The sequence below is a fragment of the Salmo salar genome, chromosome 09, assembly GCF_965601325.2.
Source record: "Salmo salar chromosome 09, fSalSal1, whole genome shotgun sequence".
Taxonomy (NCBI): domain Eukaryota; kingdom Metazoa; phylum Chordata; class Actinopteri; order Salmoniformes; family Salmonidae; genus Salmo; species Salmo salar.
The window spans coordinates 117,559,942-117,580,683 of NC_138299.1; the positions used below are offsets into that span (position 1 = coordinate 117,559,942).

The 20,742-nt window shown below is 46.9% G+C and overlaps 1 pseudogene; it reads left to right on the forward strand.

Annotated features, from left to right (window-relative positions):
- Window positions 1–3,254: 3,254 nt before the first annotated feature.
- Window positions 3,255–20,742, forward strand: part of LOC106612423 (uncharacterized) — a 69,230-nt pseudogene continuing 51,742 nt past the window's right edge.

The window sequence follows — 20,742 nt, forward strand, 5'->3', positions numbered from 1 at the left end:
AGTGGGGGGGACATCTGCATGGTCCTAAAGCACACCATTGCCTCCTTTTATATCATGTTCCAATGATAAAACTTGGGGGACAAAAATGACCGACCAGGCTAGACTATCACATTCCAATGATAAAACTGGGGGGACCCTGACCCACCAGGCTAGACTATTACAGTGGTGGAAAGAAATTCATACTTGAGTAAAAGTAAAGATACCTTAAAAGATAATGACTCAAGTAAAAGTAAAAGTAACCCAGTAAAATATTACTTGAGTAGAAGTCTGTACGTAATTGGTTCAAAAAGTCATTAAGTATCAAAAGTAAAAGTATAAATCATTTAACATATCTTATATTAAGCAAACCAGACGACACAATTTTCTTATTTTTTTTAAATGATTTACGGATAGCCAGGGGCACAGTTCAACACTCAGACATAATTTACAAACAAAGCATGTGTGTTTAGTGAGTTTGCCAGATCAGAGGCAGTAGGGATGACCAGGAATGTTCTCTTGATAAGTGCGTGAATTAGACAATTTTCCTGTCCTGCTAAGCATTCAAAATGTAACAAGTACATTTGGGTGTCAGGGAAAATGTAAGGAGTAAAAAGTACATTATTTTCTTTAGGAATGTAGTGGAGTAAAAGTAAAATATAAATAGTAAAGTAAAGTACAGATACCCCAAAAACTACTTAAATAGTACATTAAAGTATTTTTACTTAATTACTTTACACCACCACTGGTCTATTGTATTGCCATATATCATTGGCATACATATTAAAGAGCTGTTTAAATTCACTTGGGTTCACAGTTAGGAGGCTCCTAGAGAATGCAAAGTGAACAACGGGGTTGACATCCCAATCCATCACCATGCGCTATCCCACCGTTAATCTCACTTGAAAGCTGGATGGCCGCTCCGTTTCTCAACTCACACCGTCACTTATGAAAATAGGCTTGCGTCCCAAATGGCACCCTTTTCCCTATATAGTGCACTACTTTTGTCCAGGGCCCATATGGCTCTGGTCAAAAGAAGTGGACTATAAAGGGAATATGGTGTCATTTGTGATGTACATACAGAAGGAGACTCACGGTCTATGTCATTTGACTTAAATGGCGCTGGATGGGATTACATTACTAATGTCAGTCAGGAGCCTTTGTCAAGGATCCTCTCTTTGTTTCACCTACTCTACAGTGCTGTTTGTGTGAGACATGTCTAGACCCGCACGGAATCCGCGCACGCCGAATTCCGACAAAAATCTGTGGAATTTCAAGTAGAATGCATAGGATTCTAAAGCTAAAAATAAGCTGCCAGCTGACAGCACATTTAAATAAATTTGAGTTGTTGCTGAATTTCCTCTGTTTTTATTTATGTATTTCAATCACCGAAAGGTGTAGCCAGAAGTGTAGCCCCTCTCCTGTGTGAGTGAGAGGTGGAGGGTGCAGACAGCTCTGTGTATTTTAATGACAGTTGTCTGAGGAGAGAAGTATCTAACAAAAAATGCCCAGATTTACAGCAGAGGAGCTGAGGAGTAAACACTTGGTGACCAGAATAACAGCCAGGGACAGGGACAGGGAGTTTCCAGCTGAACTGTATGAAGATGGAGGAGTACTTTTCTGCAAAGTTTGCCAGCATTCAATGGAGCGGTACTTACTGCAAAGTCTTTCAGCCTTCAATCAACTACGTATGGTGTCAAACTGCGGTGGAGCACCTGAGGTCACTACGACACAAAAATAGGAGGGCTAGTGGACCAGGTAAACATTCTGATGCTTTAGCTAGCTACAGATATACTAACTAGCTTGTAGGCTTGTTCTAGTTAGCTAATATCTGTTCTTGACAATATATTTTTGTCTGTATCTACATAGAGTGGCAAGCTAGCTAGCTAACCTTAGCCTGGTAAGCTTCCCATGCTGTCACTCCAGCTCCATCACGTAATTTAAACTATCTAGCTAACTTAGTTGAGGTAATGTTAGTTAGCTAACAAGTTAGCCAAGGCGACGTGGTGGAGGTATCACAAGTGACAAGCTAGGAATTACAAAAGCAGCAAGTCACTGACATATTTTTTGTGACTTTCTTTGTTGTTAACTATCATTGTTTGAAAATGTCATTGTGTGTGAGACATACTGCTGTCAGGGTTATGGACTGTGTGTGTGTGTGTGTGTGTGTTGCTTCAGGGGAGAGTGTGCTTAGCTTCCAAGCTTGAGATCCAATATAGGCCTGCTATTGAACTCAACCTGAGAAATTTTAATTCACCAAATGTAACCATTGTTCTTTATTTTCTACATTTGTTTTAGTCCAAACAAGAACACAGACCCTGGCCTCCTGTCTGGCAAAGACTCCCTCCACAGCTGAGAGAAATGAGTTAATCTTGGACTTCACAAGAATATTAATCAGACAGATATACCTCTAAAGAAGGGGCCCAAGTTATCCACATTTCTGAAGAAACACTGCAAGCAGGGAGGGCCTATCCCAGCGCCATCCGATCTGCCTACAGAGTACCTGCCAGAGCTCTATCCACAATATGAGCAGGACATAAAAGATGCTGTAGAGGAAAAGGATATTTATGTCATCCTTGATGAGATGATCAGTGCCTTTGGAAGATGTGCACTCGCTATCCTACTCCAGCCAGTGGGTGAGCGACCTGTTGTAGCAGACCTGGCTTTCTTGGATAAAGTAAACTTTACCACTGTGTCCCAAGCTGTCATTTCCTGTCTCAACAACAATAAGGTTGACTTTAACAATGTGTGGGCTTTTGTAAGCGACTCAGCCAGCTACATGAAGAAGGCTTTCACCAGCATCTTGAAGGACCTCTTCCCCAACTCCGCACACATCACCTGCTTTGCCCATCTCCTGAGACTGGTGATGGAGGTTTTTGTAGAGGTGTTTAAGGACGTGAACAGGCTGTGAGCTCTGGTGAAGAAGGTGTTCTGTCAGCACCCCAGGGTTGTCTGGAGCTGTGATCACTCATGCTGGAAAAGGAACATTCTCCTGTGAGGCCTGTGTATGCTGTGCAGACCAGGTGGGGCTCCTGGATACGTGCTGTGGAGTACCTGGCAGAGTACATGGATGTGCTCACTGACTTCACTACGACCATAGCAGAAACACCATTGTGAGCTGCTGAGGGAACACGAGGCCCAGCTGAAGGCCCGGGCACTGTTCATTGTGGAGCATAGTGAGAAGATAGTGGCTAAACTGACAAATCTGGAGGAGACCTCTGTGCCAACAGCAAACAACGTCGCCAGCAAGCTGGAGGACCTGCAAATGCAGTTTAAGTATGGCAGAACAGCTGGGGCTGACGACTGGCGCCCTCATACAACTGAGCTGCTGGAGCAGCTTCCAGAGGGAAACAGGCTCTCCTGCACAGTTTTTCCAGTCTGCCATGGCAGCATGCTCAATCAAGCTGCAGACTGTGCTGGAGAAGCACCCCTGCTTTCACCTTTTCAAGTCACTAACTGTTCTAGATCCAGCCCAGTTGGTAGGTGCAATAAAGGACATCAAGAACTATGTCCATGCCATCCCTGCTCTGAGCCAGGTGTCTGCAGAGGAGTGGCACCGATACATTGGCATCAACAAGGCAGACGCTATGGAAGTGAGTGCAGTGGACTGGTGGGCAGCTAGGCAAGACAGGATACTAGCCTTAGCTCACATTGCGGCGATACATCTGTGCCTCCCCACTACCTCAGTGGATATAGAGAGACTTTTTTCACGTTATCAGATGCAACTTAGTCAGTGTAGAAGGCGCCTCACAGAGAAAAATGTTAAAATGTTGTTGATTGCAAAGTATAATAGCATTGAGGATGGTAAGTTGGTCGTTGAAGATATCCCTCTAGTGGTGTGGGGGCTGTGCTTTGGCAAAGTGGGTGGGGTTATATCCTTCCTGTTTGGCCCTGTCCGGGGGTATCGTTGGATGGGGCCACAGTGTCTCCTGACCCCTCCTGTCTCAGCCTCCAGTATTTATGCTGCAGTAGTTTATGTGTCGGGGGGCTAGGGTCAGTCTGTTATATCTGGAGTATTTCTCTTGTCTTATCCGGTGTCCTGTGTGAATTTAAATATGTTCTCTCTAATTCTCTCTTTCTTTCTTTCTTTCTTTCTTTCTTTCTTTCTTTCTTTCTTTCTTTCTTTCTTTCTTTCTTTCTTTCTTTCTTTCTTTCTTTCTTTCTTTCTTTCTTTCTTTCTTTCTTTCTTTCTTTCTTTCTTTCTTTCTTTCTTTCTTTCTTTCTTTCTTTCTTTCTTTCTTTCTTTCTTTCTCTCTCTCTCTCGGAGGACCTGAGCCCTAGTACCATGCCTCAGGATTACTTGACATGATGACTCCTTGCTGTCCCCAGTCCACCTGGCCGTGCTGCTGCTCCAGTTTCAACTGTTCTGCCTGCGGCTATGGAACCCTGACCTGTTCACCGGATGTGCTACCTGTCCCAGACCTGCTGTTTTCAACTCTCTAGAGACAGCAGGAGTGGTAGAGATAATCTCAATGATCGGCTATGAAAAGCCAACTGACATTTACTCTTGAGGAGCTGACTTGTTACACCCTCGACAACTGTGATTATTATTATTTGACCATGCTGGTCATCTATGAACATTTGAACATCTTGGCCAGGTTCTGTTATAATCTCCACCCGGCACAGCCAGAAGAGGACTGGCCACCCCTCATAGCCTGGTTCCTCTTTAGGTTTCTTCCTAGGTTTTGTCCTTTCTAGGGAGTTTTTCCTAGCCACCGTGCTTCTACAGCTGCATTGCTTGCTGTTTGGGGTTTTAGGCTGGGTTTCTGTACAGCACTTTGAGATATCAGCTGATGTAAGAAGGGCTATATAAATACATTTGATTTGATTTGATTGAGCACTAAAAAGCATCAATAGCGATTTGCACGGTGGCCTGCATTTGGCCGTGCCAACGCTCTTCTCATCTTTGTCCACTACAATATTCAGAGTCTTCCGTACAGAGGACATTCCCCTTGTAGTCTTTTCACTGTAGGCATACTCTTTTTCCTCTAACTTTCATTTTACTTCAATGAAAAAAGCCTCCATCTTCGCAATCAACAGTAGACTAGACCAAGGCTCCTCTCTCGCTCTCTCTATCCTCAGGAGCACACGCACATGCCCGCAAGGAGTGAGTGTGCAAGGAGTGAGAGAACGTTGAAGCACGAAATTGGGGTGTAGCCTATGATAGACAGCCTCTCCTGTACAATTTGTTTGGCTACAATTCTACAATTTAATTTAATCGCCTTTTCTTTTTTTGGGGAACATAAGCCGTCAATTACTGGCTAACGGTGGGATTTGTGTGTTGACTTATTAAGTATGTGTGTGTGCTTGTTTGTGTGCATGTGTGTTATGACTTAGGTATATAGATCATGTCGTCACACACTATGGTTTGGTACCGCATGTCATGACTCATACATAATAATATAAAACCGATTTGTGTTTGTAGTCTCCCGAGACTTATTGGCAGTGTCCCATACTGTATGCAATGTGTAGCCCATTCTTCTATTGTTCCTTGTCATATAGGAGCTTATTGTACAGAGTTGGCTACATCACATACAGCGTAGGCAAGTGATTTGTAGCATGTCTACTGTATATTCTTGTACGTTTCATGTTCATCATGGATAACTTCCTGTTCTGTTACAGATTTTGCTTGCAGTTATTAAGGGTCACATTTACAACACTGATTGTACTCCATTTTGCAAGTCTGCTGTTAAGATATTTCAAGTCAAATCAAATTGCATTTGTCACATGCGCCGAATACAACAGGTGTAGACCTTACAGTGAAATGCTTACGCACAAGCCGTTAACCAACAATGCAGTTTTAAGAAAAACAAGTCTTGAGTAAAAAATAGATAAGTACCGGTACAGAGTCAATGTGCGGGGGTACAGGTTAGTCGAGGTAATTTAAGTAATATGTACATGTAGGTAGAGTTAAATTGACTATGCATAGATATTAAACAGAGAGTAGCAGCATCGTACAATGCGGACAATGCGGACAATGCAAATAGTCTGGGTAGCAATTTGATTAGCTGTTCAGGAGTCTTATGTCTTGGGGGTAGAAGCTGTTAAGAAGCCTTTTGGACCTAGACTTGGCGCTCCGGGACCGCTTGCCGTGCAACAGCAGAGAGAACAGTCTATGACCAGGGTGGCTGGAGTTTTTGACAATTTTTAGGGCCTTCCTCTGACACAGCCTGGTATAGAGGTCCTGGATGCCAGGAAGCTTGGCCCCAGTGATGTACTGCGCTGTACTTACTACCCTCTGTAGTGCCTTGCGGTCTCAGGCCGAGCAGTTGCCATACCAGGCAGTGATGCAACCAGTCAGGATGCTCTCAATGGTGCAGCTGTAGAACTTTTTGAGGATCTGAGGACCCATGCCAAATCTTTTCAGTCTCCTGAGGGGGAATAGGTTTTGTCATGCCCTCTTCACGACTGTCTTGGTGTGTTTGGACCATAATAGTTTGTTGGTGATGTGGACACCAAGGAACTTGAAGATCTCAACCTGCTCCACTACAGCCCCGTCGATGAGAATGAGGGCGTGCTCAGTCCTCCTTTTCCTTGTAGTCCACAATCACCTGTGTTGGAAGTTAGCTACCTTCAAGTTAGCTACCTTCAAATACGAACGCAGCCCGAACAAGGAGAGGGACCGACTTTGGCGGAAGTCGTGACAGTACCCCCCCCCCCCCCCCCCCTTGACGACCCGGAGGACGAGGCGCAGGGCGATCCGGATGGAGACGGTGGAACTCCCGCAGCAACGAAGGGTCCAAGACGTCCTCCACCGGCACCCAGCATCTCTCCTCCGGACCATACCCCTCCCACTCCACGAGGTACTGAAGGCCCCTTGCCCAACGCCTCGAGTCCAGGATGGCTCGAACAGCATACGCCGGGGCCATCGAGGGGGCAGAGGAACCTCCCGCACCTCAGACTCCTGGAGTGGACCAGCTACCACCGGCCTGAGGAGAGACACATGGAACGAGGGATTAATACGGTAATCTGGGGGAAGCTGTAACCTGTAGCATACCTCGTTCAGTCTCCTCAGGACTTTGAATGGCCCCCCAAACCGTGGGCCCAGCTTCCCAGCAGGGCAGGCGGAGGGGCATGTTTTGGGTTGAGAGCCAGACCCGGTCCCCCGGTGCGAACACCGGTGCACATGGGCGGCGTCCCAGGTCTCCTCTGTGCACTTAAACCATTCGTCCACCGCAGGAGCTTCGAACTGGCTCTGATGCCGAGGTGCCAGAACCGGCTGATACCCCAGTATGCACTGGAAGGGAGAGAGGTTAGTGGAGGAGTGGCAGAGTGAGTTTTGGGCCATCTCTGCCCAGGGGATGAACGCCGCCCACTCACCCGGCCCTGGCAATATGACCACACAAACCTACCCACATCCTGGTTTACTCTCTCCACCTGCCCGTTACTCTCGGGGTGAAAACCTGAGGTAAGGCTGACCGAGACCCCCAGACATTCCATGAACGCTCTCCAGACCCTGGACGTGAACTGGGGACCCCGATCAGAGACTATGTTCTCAGGCCCCCGTAGTGCCGGAAGACGTGAGTGAACAGGGCCTCCGCAGTCTGTAGGGCTGTAGGGAGACCGGGCAAAGGGAGGAGATGGCAGGACTTAGAAAAGTGATCCACAACGACCAGGATCGTGCAAGGTGAACCACCAGTACTTCCCACTAAGGCAACGCACCGTCCGACCGATGCCAGGGTGACCAGAGGAGGGTGACGTGTGGGCCCATTAGATGAAACGGTCATGGACAGCAGACGGAACGTACAGGCACCCAGCTGGACACTGCGGGGGAGTGGGCTCTGTGCGTAACGCCCGCTCGATGTCCGCGTCCAGCTCCCACACCACCGGTGCCACCAGGCAAGAGGCCGGAAGTATGGGAGTGTGATCCATGGACCGCTCCTCTGTGTGATACATCCTGGACAGTGCATCTGCCTTAGCGTTCTGGGAACCTGGTCTGTAGGACAGAGTGAAAACAAAATGGGTAAAGAACATGGCCCACCTTGCCTGGCGAGGGTTCAGTCTCCTTGCCGCCTGGATGTACTCCAGATTGCGGTGGTCAGTCCAGATGAGAAAAGGGTGTTTAGCCCCCTCAAGCCAATGTCTCCACGCCTTCAGAGCCTTGACAACAGCCAACAGCTCCCGGTCCCCCACATCATAGTTTCGCTCCGCCGGGCTGAGCTTCTTCGAAAAGAAAGCACAGGGGCGGAGATTTGGTGGCGTGCCCGAGCGCTGAGAGAGCCCGGCTCCTATCCCAGCCTCGGATGCGTCCACCTCCACTGTGAACGCCAAAGAGGGATCCGGATGAGCCAGCATGGGAGCCGAGGTAAACAGAGCCTTCAGGTGACCAAAAGCCCTGTCCGCCTCAGCCGACCAGTGCAGCCGCACCGGTCCCCCCTTCAGCAGTGAGGTAATGGGAGCTGCTACCTGACCAAAACCCTGGATAAACCTCCAGTAGTAGTTGGCAAACCCTAGAAACCGCTGCACTTCCTTTACCGTGGTGGGAGTTTGCCAATTATGCACAGCTGAAATGCGGTCACTCTCCATCTCCACCCCTGAAGTGGAAATACGGTACCCTAGGAAGGAGACGGACTGTTGGAAGAACAGACATTTCTCAGCCTTGACGTACAGATTATGCTCCAACAGTCGACCAAGCACCCTGCGCACCAGGGACACATGCTCGGCGCGTGTAGCGGAGTATATCAGAATGTCATCGATATACACCATTACACCCTGCCCGTGCAGGTCCCGGAAAATCTCGTCAACAAAGGCCTGGAAGACTGATGGAGCATTCATCAACCCGTACGGCATGACGAGTTACTCATAGTACCCTGAGGTGGTACTAAATGCCGTCTTCCACTCGTCCCCCTCCCAGATACCCACCAGGTTGTAAGCGCTCCTGAGACGCAATTTTGTGAAGAAGCGCGCCCCGTGCATTGACTCGATCGCACTGGCGATGAGAGGCAGCGGGTAGCTGTACCTCACAGTGATCTGATTGATACCTCGATAGTCAATACATGGGCGCAGACCCCCATCCTTCTTCTTCAAAAAAAATAAACTTGAGGAGGCAGGTGAAGTGGAGGGCTGAATGTATCCCTGCCCCAGGGATTCGGAGACATATGTTTCCTCTCCTCCTGTGACAGAGGATACACGTGACTCCTGGGAAGTGCTGCGTCTATCAGGAGATTTATCGCACAATCTCCCCGTCGATGGGGTGGTAATTTAGTCGCGCTCTTCTTACAGAAAGCGAGAGCCAAATCGGTATATTATGAGGGGATGCGCACGGTGGAGACCTGGTCTGGACTTTCCACCATAGTCACACCGATGGAAACCCCTACACACCTCCCTGAGCACTCTCGTGACCACCGCTTGAGAGCCCTCTGTTGCCACAAAATAGTGGGCTCATGACAGGCCAACCAGGGTAGGCCCAGCAACACAGGAAACGCAGGAGAATCAATAAGGAAGAGACTGATTCTCTCCTTGTGACCCTCCTGCATAACCATGTCTAGTGGAGCGGTGGCCTCTCTAATCAGCCCTGACCCTAATGGTCGACTATCTAGAGCGTGCACAGGGAAGGGCATATCCACAGGAACAAAGGGGGATCCCTAAATTATGGGCAAATGAACGGTCAATAAAATTCCCAGCTGCGCTTGAATCTACGAGCGCCTTATGCTGGGAATGCGGGGAAAACTCATACTCATACTAATAAACACATACATGTGAGCAACAGGGGGCTCTGGGTGAGCCTGGTGCCGACTCACCTGGGGTGACACGATAGTGCCCTGCCTGCTGCCTCGACTCCCTGAGGAACCTCCTCAGCACCGACCAGCAGTGTGCCCTCTGCGGCCACAGATGGTGCACGGAATGACCCCTCCTCCAGTCACCCTAAACGCAGCACCTCACAGCTCCATGGGCGTCGGATCGGAGGTGCTGGGGGATGAAACTGACGGGTCCCGATCCGGACGTCCGCGGGTGGCCAGCAGGTTGGACAGGTCCACCAGCTGGAGGGTGGTGTCTCGGCAGGCCAACTCCCGACGGACGTCCTCGCGCAGACTGCACCGGTAGTGATCGATCAGGGCCCTGTCGTTCCATCCCACGCTGGCGGCCAGGGTCCGGAAGTCCAAAGTGAAATCCTGCGCGCTCCTCGTCCCCTGCCTCAGGTGGAACGGACGTTCACCTGTCGCTCGACCCTCAGGCGAGTGGTCGAAAACTGCCCAAAAGCGATGGGTGAACTCTGTGTAATGGTCCAACGCCGTGTCTCCCTCACTCCATACGGGGTTGGCCCACTCCAGGGCTTTGCCTGAGAGGCAGGAGACGAGGATGGACACGCTCTCACGTCCCGAAGGAGCCGGGTGGACGGTCGCCAGGTAGAGCTCCAGCTAGAGTAGGAACCCCTGGCATCCGGCAGCCGTCCCATCATACTCCCTCGGGAGTGCGAGCCGAATCCCGCTGGGACCGGGTGAAGGAGGGGTGGACAGTGGAGCCTGCTGTAGTGGGGCTGGTGGAGGCGTTGGAAGACCTCCTTCTCTCTCCCATCTATCCATCGTCTGCAGTACGCGATCCATGGCGGTGCCCAGACGTTGTAACATGGTCGCGTGCTGCTGGACTCGCTCTTCGACAGCAAAAGGGGGGTCGTCTGCTCCTGCTGACTACATTTCAGGTGAGTAATTCTGTAAGGTGTCTATGTGTAGCTGGTGAGATGAGTCAGGCGCAGGACACCAGATATGAGTAATGAAAGCAATTTTACTCAATAATATCACAATACACGTTTTATAAATACAAGCCCACAAATACAGACCGCAATACAATAAACAATTACTCACAAACAAACATGGGAGAACAGATGGTTAAATAATGAAGACGTAATTGGGGAATTGAAACCAGGTGTATAAGACAAAGACAAAACAAATGGAAAATGAAAAGTGGATCGGCGATGGCTAGAAGGCGTGACGTCGACTGCCGAACGCCGCCCAAACAAGGACAAGGACCGACTTCGGCGGAAGTCGTAACATATACAGCAAAACTGATCTGGGACCAGACATTATCAAAATATTTTGTTTCATAATCTTTCCGTGTGCTCTTTCCACATCACCACATCCAACCAGTAAGTCATATCAACAATAGGCCATAAAGAGGTTGCCAACTGTCACAAATGTTGGCAGGCCTATTTAATCGCCATGGTGAATATGATTACATATTGTGTTAATGACTAGCTTCTTTTAAAGGAGCATACTGCACAATTGTATTACAGGAGTGGTGTACTCACTGTGAATACAGAGAGATCCTTTATCCCCTCCTGGGACTGATGATCAACCTCTCAGGTAATTCCGCCACAGCCATCCAGGTATGATAGAGGCTGTTAGGCTGTGCATTTCCCAAATAGCACCATATTTCCTATATAGTGCCCTACTTTTGACCTAGGGTGCCATTAGGAGTTGGGCTGTGATTAAATAGTCCTTGGCCCACATATCAGGGTAACACATCAATTGGATGGGAAGAGGGAGGGAGTTGGGGTGGGAGGTGAGTGGAAGAACAAGAACAAGCTTTTGTTTCAGCCCCTTTGGTATAATTATAAGCACCCTTATGAAAAAGTGATATGTACAGCGAATATTAGATGAACCTTTCTCTCTTATCTTGCAGGAGCATGCTATTCCCGTCAGTGGCGTATGCTTGAGCTTGCTGAGTGATCCCGACGTGGGCATCATCACAGTGAGTGGTATGAATCTCACCCCCTAGCACCACAGGGCCCCGACGCAGCTCTACTGATGAGACAACACCACTGCATCTCTCACTGACACTTCTCTACTGCCTCTCTGGCATATCATGCTCTAACTATCCATATCGCAAGCATTTTTCATATGCAAACAAAGATGGAAGAGATGGGTATTTGGAGAGAAACTAAACAATACCTTTTATATGTGTAGCTACTTGTTTTAGATACAAACCCAACTCCTGCTTCGTCAGCATGTTTTCCGAGGCATTGAAAAGTTATGATTAGAACACGTAAAAGAACACAACATATTTTGGTCTGAGCAGTCTCGCTCAATGGGCTTAAAACTATTCAAAATGTATCTTGACATAAGAGTCTCTCTCTCTCGCTTGCTCTCTCTCTCTCTCTCTCTCTGCTCTCTCTCTTTCTCTCTCTCTGAAATTAAGTGTGACATTATTAAGGATCTCTCTCTCTGGGTCATTAAATGTGAGAGAATATCAACAGCAGGTGTTGATGACTGCTCTGTTTATTTCCCCACTCACTTTGTTTATTTTCTCACTGACTGCGTATTGTTCTTTCTCTTGGCCTCAGAGAGCCACAGGTTTGCTGAGTACCGTGCTCCCACAGTCCCCCGCTGCTACTGAAGATGCCGTGCAGGGATGAGTTGGTGGGGATAATGTGGAGGCTACTGAAAGTAATGCCAAGCATAATTTATTGCCTTTCTTTTTTAAATCGTTCTTTGTTTTGGATGATCACTGCCTGCCTGATTCACAAGGCCTCCTTCCCTATCTACGGAAATCCACATCTTCTTGATAAAATAATAATGTGTTGTATGGACTGATATAAAGTATACTGTAAATAATGTGAGAGAAATCTTTTTATCTTGCCATGCAGGGATCAGGGATGACCACCACTAAATATTTGATCAAAACCCTCACAGTGTGTATGGCTATCAGTCAAACGGCTCAGGAGGAGTTGGTGAAATGTGATAAAAGTAAGATACATGTATGATCGATTGGTCTTGGTTTTTGAAGTAGTCTGTTATGTAAAAGATGATAAATAATAAAACCTGATATACGTACACATGTGCGTGAGTGCGAGCGTTTTGGTTTGTGTGTATGAGCATGTCTGTTTTTGTTTTGTGTGTATGTGCCTGTGTGTGTGTGTGCTTATTTTGTCTGTGTGTGTACATTGGGCAACTTTTATTTTGGAGGTAATGGCAGGGAATGCTGCCCTGTGCTTGGACCACTGTTTGAGGTCCAAAAGTTTGGACACACCTATTCGTTCAAGGTTTTTCCTTTATTTTTACTATTTTCTACATTGTAGAATAATAGTGAAGACATGGAAACTATGAAACTATGAAAGAACATATATGGAATCATGTAGTAACCAAAAAAGTGTTAAACAAATCAAAATATATTTTATATTTGAGATTCTTCAAAGTAGTCGGGACTTTACCTCTAATCTGATGACTGTAATTTATTTAATCCACTAACTATGTTTAATTGTTACCCGATTAAATTAACCAAACCAAAAACCGTGGATAGATGACAACATTTGTGCAAAACTGAAAGCGAGAACCACCGCATTCAGCCATGGCAAGGCGACTGGGAACATGGACGTGTACAAATAGACCAGCTATGACTGCCATAAGGCAATCAAAGAGGAAAAACAACAGTACAGGGACAAAATGGAATGGCAATTCAACGGCTCAGACACAAGACATATGTTACTGGGAAGGACTCCTGACTAGGGCTGACCCCATTTAGTCAAGTGGTCGATTGTTTGGTCAATATGCTGTTGGTCAACAGAACATTTTTTTGTCGAGCAGTTGCAAATAAAATAAAAACGTAATGGCACATGTCTTGATTGACGCCTGTCTCAGTGGACTAATCCATTGCGGGGCCGTGGGGATGGGACACCAGTATCACCAGTAGTACGTTTACTGTTAATTCCCATAATTTCTAATCTACAATGCTTGTTTGGTTACTGTAATTTTTGTTAATGCATTCAATATATTATTATGACAGTCTTTTCCATTTCTCATTGTCGGAGCGGACACGTTGTTTGCACAACCTAGGCTAGACTTGTGAGAAACAAGTTTTTGTTTCTTTCATTCCATTTACAAGTTGTCATATTATTAGTTGTGTTTTGTTTGGAGCGCTCCTGTCAATGTCGAGTAAAGACACGCTCCTAATTATGCATAGAACTAGGCCCGAGGCTACCTGGCCTCCGTGCAAATGTAGGCTTATAAATGTGCCCATTTGGGGATCTGATAGTATTTCTGATTGTCTTAACTCACCACCAAAACTAATGAGCTGTGAAGCTTCTCAAAGTAATTTTTATTTAACTCAAACAGCAAGTATACAAAGTGTAACGCCCTGGCCATAGAGAGGGGTTTTTTGTTCTTTATTTTGGTTAGGCCAGGGTGTTACATTGGGTGGGCGTTCTATGTTCTGTTTCTATGTGTTTGTATTTCTTTGTTTTGGGCCGTGTGTGGCTCCCAAATCAGGCACAGCTGAAGTTCGTTGCTGTTGATTGGGAGTCAGACATAAGTGCATGTTTTTCCGTTGGGGTTTGGTGGGTAATTGTTTCTGTTCGTGTTACTGTGTTAAACGTGACAGGACTGTTTTGGTTGTCTGTTTATTGTTTTGTATTGTATAGTGTTCTTGCCGTAATTAAATATATGACGAACACTAACTCCGCTGCGTTTTGGTCCACTCTCTCTAAAGGCAACCGTTACACAAAGTCTGTTTTTACATCCATTGAGAATTACAATAGCTCCTCAATGTAGGCTATTTGAAAAATCCTTCCAGCTCTCTCCCTTTAAATGATAACCACTAGGAGTGAAAGGAAAAAAATGGCAAGCTCTGATTCGGTGATTACTTCTTATCCCTTGCTTCTTATCCCTCGCTGTCAAGTGTCAGTGTGCAGCGGGTAGGACGGAGACAGGCGCAGGACACAGAAATTAGTAAAAACGTAGTTTACTCAAATAAATCACAAACTAATTCCATACAGGGAAAACAACCCAGCTCGACACAAAAGAGCGACCACTTAACAAAGAACAAACATGCACAAAACCATGTGGGAACCAGAGGGTTAAATAGGGAATAAATTATAATGTAATGGAAATCAGGTGTTTACAATCAAGACAAAACAAATGGACAAAGAAACGTAGACAAAGAAACGTGGCGGCTAGAAAGCCGGTGACGTCGACCGCCAAACGCCGCCCGAACAAGGAGAGGCACCAACTTCGGCGGAAGTCGTGACACTTGCGCAAATAGCGTATCTGTATCTGAAGCTCACTGGCACAGGAAACTGAGGGTCTAGAATATGTTATACAATGTTGCAAGTTTGTTAGCGCAAGCTTCGAGCTGGACCAAGTTGATAGTTGATACAATATTTCAAGTTCCTTGCAGACAGGCCATGCGTAGCCAATGTCATTTATTTTTATCGGGATATTTTCTACTTGCAGGCTGCAATGTTTTATTTGTTGACTTTATGTAGGCTATTTTTACATAGTTGGCAATGGCAATAGATGTTACTTTTACATTTGTAGAATTTTGATTTGGATTTATATAGAATGTTTATTAATCACATGACAATGATTTTGAGATATGTCAACTTTATTATAAAATAAATGAAACTGTTCCACAAAATAATAACTGGCACGCAGATCAGTATAAATTGTAAGATAAATTGGCACTCCAAATGGAAAAGGTTGCCAACCACTGGTGTAGCCTATTATCGAGGACTTAGAGGACTATCATTTGTTTTTCAACACAACAATGACCCAAAACACACCTCCAGGCTGTGTAAGGGCTATTTGATCAAGAAGGAGAGTGATGGAATGCTGCATCAGATGACCTGGCCTCCGCAATCACCCAACCTCAACCCAGTTGAGATGGTTTGGGATGAGTTGGACTGCAGAGTGAAGGATAAATGGTCAGCATATGTGGGAACTCCTTCAAGACTGTTGGAAAAGCATTCCTGATGAAGCTGGTTGAGAGAATGCCAAATGCAAAGATGTCATCAAGGCAAAGGGTAGCTACTTTGAAGAATCTAAAATATATTTTGATTTGTTTAACCCTTTTTGGGTTACTACATGTTTCCATATGTGTTATTATATAGTTGTGATGTCTACACTATTATTGTACAATGTAGAAAATAGTCAAAATAAAGAAAAAACATTGAATGAATAGCTGTGTCCAAACTTTTGACTGGTTGGACTGGTACTGTATATATATATACACACCTACTCATTCCACACAATACCCCATAATGTCAAAGTGGAATAATGTTTTTTAGAAACTTTTACAAAATATAAAAAATGCAAAGCAGAAATGTCTTGAGTCAAGTATTCAACCTCTTAGTGAAGGCAAGCCTAAATATGTTCTGGAGTAAAAATGTGCATAACAACTCACATAATAAAAAGCATTGATTCACTTTGTGATCAATACTGTAATAGAGTTTAACATGAATGTTTTATGAATACCTAATCGCTCTATCCCACACGTATAATAATCTGTAAGGTCCCTCAGTCAAGCAGTGAATTTCAAACATGGATTCAACAACAAAGACCAGGGAGTTTTTCCAATGCCTTGCAATGAAGGGAACCTATTGTTAGATGGGTAAAAAATTCAAAAGTAGACATTGAATATCCCTTTGAGCAAGTTATTAATTACACTTTGCATGTTGTAGCAATACACCCAGTCACTACAAAGATACAGGCGTCCTTCCTAACTCAGTTGCCGGAGAGGAAGGAAACCGCTCAGAGATTTTACCATGAGCACAATGGTGACTTTAAAACCATTACAGTGAGGGAAAAAAGTATTTGATCCCCTGCTGATTTTGTACATTTTCCCACTGACAAAGAAATGATCAGTCTATAATTTTAATGGTAGGTTTATTTGAACAGTGAGAGACAATAACAACAAAAAAATTGAGAAAAACGCAAGTTATAAAAATGTTATAAATAATGTTATAAATTGATTTGCATTTTAATGAGGGAAATAAGTATTTGACCCCTCTGCAAAACATGACTTAGTACTTGGTGGCAAAATCCTTGTTGGCAATCACAGGGGTCAGACGTTTCTTGTAGTTGGCCACTGTCACGGTTGTTGTCGGTGAATGAGGACCAAAACGCAGCAGGTACGTGAATGCTCATCTTGATTTTTAATTACTCTCAAAAATGAACATACAAAATAACAAAACACGAAAAAACGAACACTCGACAAATAAACAGTCTGGTAAGGCACAAGGCTATACACAGAATAATCACCCACAAATAACACATACAAACACACCCTAATATATGGGACTCTCAATCAAAGGCAGATAGACAACACCTGCCTTCAACTGAGAGTCCCAACCCCAATCAACCAAACATAGAAACACACACACTAGACTAACCCTAGAATTAACTAAACATAAACCAAAACCCGGAAATACTAAATCAAACACCCTTTACACAAACACAACACCCCGAACCACATAAAACAAATACCCTCTGCCACGTCCTGACCAAACTACAAAAACAATTAACCTTATACTGGCCAGGACGTGACAGTACCCCCCCCCTTAAAGGTGCTACCCCAGAAGCACCTAAAAAAATAACCCCAAGCAACACCAAAAAAAAAATTCCCCTTTTCTAAAGGGAGGGAAGGGAGGGTGGCTGCCGTCAACGACGGCACTGTGCTACACCCCCCCTCCCCAACCCACCTATTTCTGGAGGTGGCTCTGGTTCCGGCCGTTCCAGGCTGTCGGGCCACTCTGGCATCGCCGAGGGGCAGTCGGGCCAGTCTGGCATCGCCGGGGGGCAGTCGGGGCAGTCTGGCAATTCGGGAGAGTCTGGGCAGTCTGGCAATTCGGGAGAGTCTGGGCAGTCTGGCAATTCGGGACAGTCTGGGCAGTCTGGCAATTCGGGACAGTCTGGGCAGTCTGGCAATTCGGGACAGTCTGGGCAGTCTGGCAATTCGGGACAGTCTGGGCAGTCTGGCAATTCGGGACAGTCTGGGCAGTCTGGCCACTCGGGCCACTCCGGCAGTTCAGGGCAGTCTGGCCACTCCGGCAGTTCAGGGCAGTCTGGCCACTCCGGCAGTTCAGGGCAGTCTGGCCACTCCGGCAGTTCAGGGCAGTCTGGCCACTCCGGCAGTTCAGCGCAGTCTGGCCACTCCGGCAGTTCAGCGCAGTCTGGCCACTCCGGCAGTTCAGCGCAGTCTGGCCACTCCGGCAGTTCAGCGCAGTCTGGCCACTCCGGCAGTTCAGCGCAGTCTGGCCACTCCGGCAGTTCAGCGCAGTCTGGCCACTCCGGCAGTTCAGCGCAGTCTGACCTCTCTGGCGACTGTTGACTGGCGGGCAGCTCTGACGACTGTTGACTGGCGGGCAGCTCTGACGACGACTGTTGACTGGCGGGCAGCTCTGACGACGACTGTTGACTGGCGGGCAGCTCTGACGACGACTGTTGACTGGCGGGCAGCTCTGACGACGACTGTTGACTGGCGGGCAGCTCTGACGACGACTGTTGACTGGCGGGCAGCTCTGGTGACGACTGTTGACTGGCGGGCAGCTCTGGTGACGACTGTTGACTGGCGGGCAGCTCTGGTGACGACTGTTGACTGGCGGGCAGCTCTGGTAACGACTGTTGACTGGCGTGGCTGGGTTGACGCACTTGTAGCCTGGTGCGTGGTGCTGGTACTGGGCTTACCAGATTATGTACACGCACCTCCAGGCTAGTGCGGGGAGCGGGAACAGGACGAGTCGGACTGGGTTGACGCACTTCCGGGTCCGCACGAGAGACAGGAGCTGGAAACCCAGGGCTATGGAGGCGCACAGTCGGTCTCGATCTTACCTCCTGCACAACCCGTCTTGGCTGGATGGAACTAGTAGCCCTGTACGAGCGGGGTGCCCGTACAGGGCAGACTGGGCTGTGCAGGGGCCTGATGGTAGCCGTGCGTAGAGCGGGAGTTGGGTAGCCTGGTCCTCGGAGGCGTACCGGCGACCAGATGCGCTGCGCAGGCATCCTCCTACCAGGCTGGATGCCCGCTCTAGCACGGCACCTGCGAGGGGCTGGAATAACACGCACCGGACTGTGCGTGCGTATGGGTGAGATAGTGCGCTCCTCAGCGAAACATAGCGCTCTCCACCCCATACGCTCCTCCATATAACCACGAGTAGCTGGCTTCCGGCTCTTCTTACGCCTAGCCAAACTACCCGTGTGCCCCCCCAAAAAAATTTCTTGGGGGTGCCTCTCGTGCTTCTCCTTCAGCGCGTACTTGGCCTCGTACCACCGCCTCTCTGCCTTGGCTGCCTCAATTTCCCACTGCGGGCGTCGATAATCCCCAGCCTGATGCCAGGGTCCGGCCCCGTCCAGAACTTCCTCCCAAGTCCACTTCTCCCGCCAGTCCAACTCGAACTCCGTCTGCTCCTTCCTCTGCTGCTTGGTCCTTTGGTGGTGGGTGATTCTGTCACGGTTGTTGTCGGTGAATGAGGACCAAAACGCAGCAGGTACGTGAATGCTCATCTTGATTTTTAATTACTCTCAAAAATGAACATACAAAATAACAAAACACGAAAAAACGAACACTCGACAAATAACAGTCTGGTAAGGCACAAGGCTATACACAGAATAATCACCCACAAATAACACATACAAACACACCCTAATATATGGGACTCTCAATCAAAGGCAGATAGACAACACCTGCCTTCAACTGAGAGTCCCAACCCCAATCAACCAAACATAGAAACACACACACTAGACTAACCCTAGAATTAACTAAACATAAACCAAAACCCGGAAATACTAAATCAAACACCCTTTACACAAACACAACACCCCGAACCACATAAAACAAATACCCTCTGCCACGTCCTGACCAAACTACAAAAACAATTAACCTTATACTGGCCAGGACGTGACAGCCACCAGGTTTGCACACATCTCAGGAGGGATTTTGTCCCACTCCTCTTTGCAGATCTTCTCCAAGTATTTAAGGTTTCGAGGCTGACGTTTGGCAACTCGAACCTTCAGCTCCCTCCACAGATTTCTATGGGATTAAGGTCTGGAGACTGGCTAGGCCTCTCCAGGACCTTAATGTGCTTCTTCTTGAGCCACTCCTTTGTTGCCTTGGTCGTGTGTTTTGGGTCATTGTCATGCTGGAATACCCATCCACGACCCATTTTTAATGCCCTGGCTGAGGGAAAGAGGTTCTCACCCAAGATTTGACGGTACATGGCCCCGTCCATCGTCCCTTTGATGCGGTGAAGTTGTCCTGTCCCCTTAGCAGAAAAACACCCCCATAGTATAATGTTTCCACCTCCATGTTTGACGGTGGGGATGGTGTTCTTGGGGTCATAGGCAGCATTCACACCCACACCCTAAATCTCTGGAGGGGGAGACATTCTCTCTTTACCTACCAGTATTGGCTAAAGGAATGTATTTTGTCTCCGGAGAGTTTTGCCCACCTAAAACTCTTGCATCCAAAAGTGCATAATGGAACAATAATTCTAACATGGGGAATGTGGGAAATGGTTAGTGGGGAGATGTAGAAAAAAGGAATTTCATATTGTTTTTCATTTATGATATCATTAAAAACTGTATGGACAAAATACTCTAACTTGGGAAGGATAGCCCTTTTATCTGTCAAGTTTCAATCCAATACGTTGTATGGGAAAAAATGAAAGTATATTTGTTAAGATAGGAATGTGATTTTAGGAGTCATAAGAGATCACTTCTAATCATATCCTTTGCACATTAAGTAGCCACGCCCCGAGTGAGGTCAGAAGAGCATGTCAGACGGACGGAGTCGTCCCCTTTGGCCAGATCGCAAAAATAGCCTTGGTAACAAAATTAACATTAGACCAGGAAACATGAAGTGTTAGCTACATATTGGAAATGGTTGAAACTTTGAGCATGAACACGAGGTGAATAAATAAACTCACATTCCTTTGGACCTGAGAGATGAAGAGCTGCAGCTCATGTCCATAGTGGTCCGAATCCTGAATGCCAACATGAGGAGGAAGAGGCGAGAAGCTCACCTCAGACAATCACTGGTACAGCTGATTAGCTGTCCTAA